This window comes from Sinocyclocheilus rhinocerous, unplaced genomic scaffold, assembly GCF_001515625.1.
Source record: "Sinocyclocheilus rhinocerous isolate Xijiao unplaced genomic scaffold, SAMN03320098_v1.1 scaffold2419, whole genome shotgun sequence".
Classification (NCBI taxonomy): Eukaryota; Metazoa; Chordata; class Actinopteri; order Cypriniformes; family Cyprinidae; genus Sinocyclocheilus; species Sinocyclocheilus rhinocerous.
In genome coordinates, this window is record NW_015629035.1 from 89076 (window position 1) to 90231 (window position 1156).

A 1156-nucleotide genomic window follows, 5' to 3' on the forward strand; every position below is an offset into this window, starting at 1 on the left:
TAACGAGCTGCTGGATTCATGAATATTAATCAGGTTGTGTGCATTCGCTAGAATTGATTTGCTGGATTCAAATCAGGAACGATAATAGGTGAGCGCCAGCCAATGATATTGTCGTTTGCGCATTAGTTCCGCCCCACTACCAGAGAAACCGGCAGTTCTTAAAAGCTGAAGAACTCCAAAGGAACTCCGTTATTTTGACAGGAAAATAGAACAAAGAATATCGTTTACGTATAGCGCGTCAATTCTGCATGGTATGTCAGACTCTATCGCTCTGTCTTTCTCTTTGCGTGTGAGAAAAAAGCAAAGTGACGGCGAGTTGTACGCCTTCACACTAAAGTTTACGGTACGCGAAATACTGGTGCGCTGCGCATCCATAGAGATGAACTGAAAAATATCACAGATCGCTTGACTGAGAGAGAACTCTGAAGCGCTCAGTCAGAGTGTTCTGTGAGCGAAAATATATCTGTGCTTAACTTATACTTAGCCTCCAACTCACACACTGGCGAGTAAAATCTGGGAGAGAGTGAAGGAGTGAATGAAGAACATGAGGTTTTAAAGATGGAGAAAACAGACAGAAAACAAGACACTCCAATCTACTGCAGTGACATCTTTAAACCCTTACATCAACCAGGATCTAAGAAAGACAAAATCAAGACTGTTCTTACTAAAGGCATCGCTGGAATTGGAAAAACCATCTCTGTGCAGAATTCATCTTTGATGGTATGGATGAAAGCAGAATTACACTGATGTTTACAGAAGATGAGAACGTTTGTGATGTGAATGAGTCTTCATCAGTGAGTGTGTTGATGTCAAACCTCATCAGAGGAGACCTGCTTCCCTCTGCTCTCATCTGGATCACCTCCAGACCAGCAGCTGCCAATCAGATCCCCTCAAGATACATCAACCGTCTGACAGAAATTCAGGGATTCAATGAGCCTCAGAAGGAGGAATATTTCAGGAAGAGAATCAGTGACCAGCATCAAGCCAGCAGAATCATCTCACACATTAGAAGATCAAGAAGCCTCCACATCATGTGTCACATTCCCGTCTTCTGCTGGATCTCAGCCTCTGTGCTTCAAAACCTCCTGAAACATCACAGTGCAAAAATCCCTCAAACTCTGACTGAAATGTACATCCACTTCCTGCTGATTCAGAT

The 1156-nt window shown here is 43.1% G+C and overlaps 1 pseudogene; it reads left to right on the top strand.

Annotated features, from left to right (window-relative positions):
• Nucleotides 1-1156, top strand: part of LOC107738560 (protein NLRC3-like) — a 14856-nt pseudogene that overhangs the window by 1655 nt on the left and 12045 nt on the right.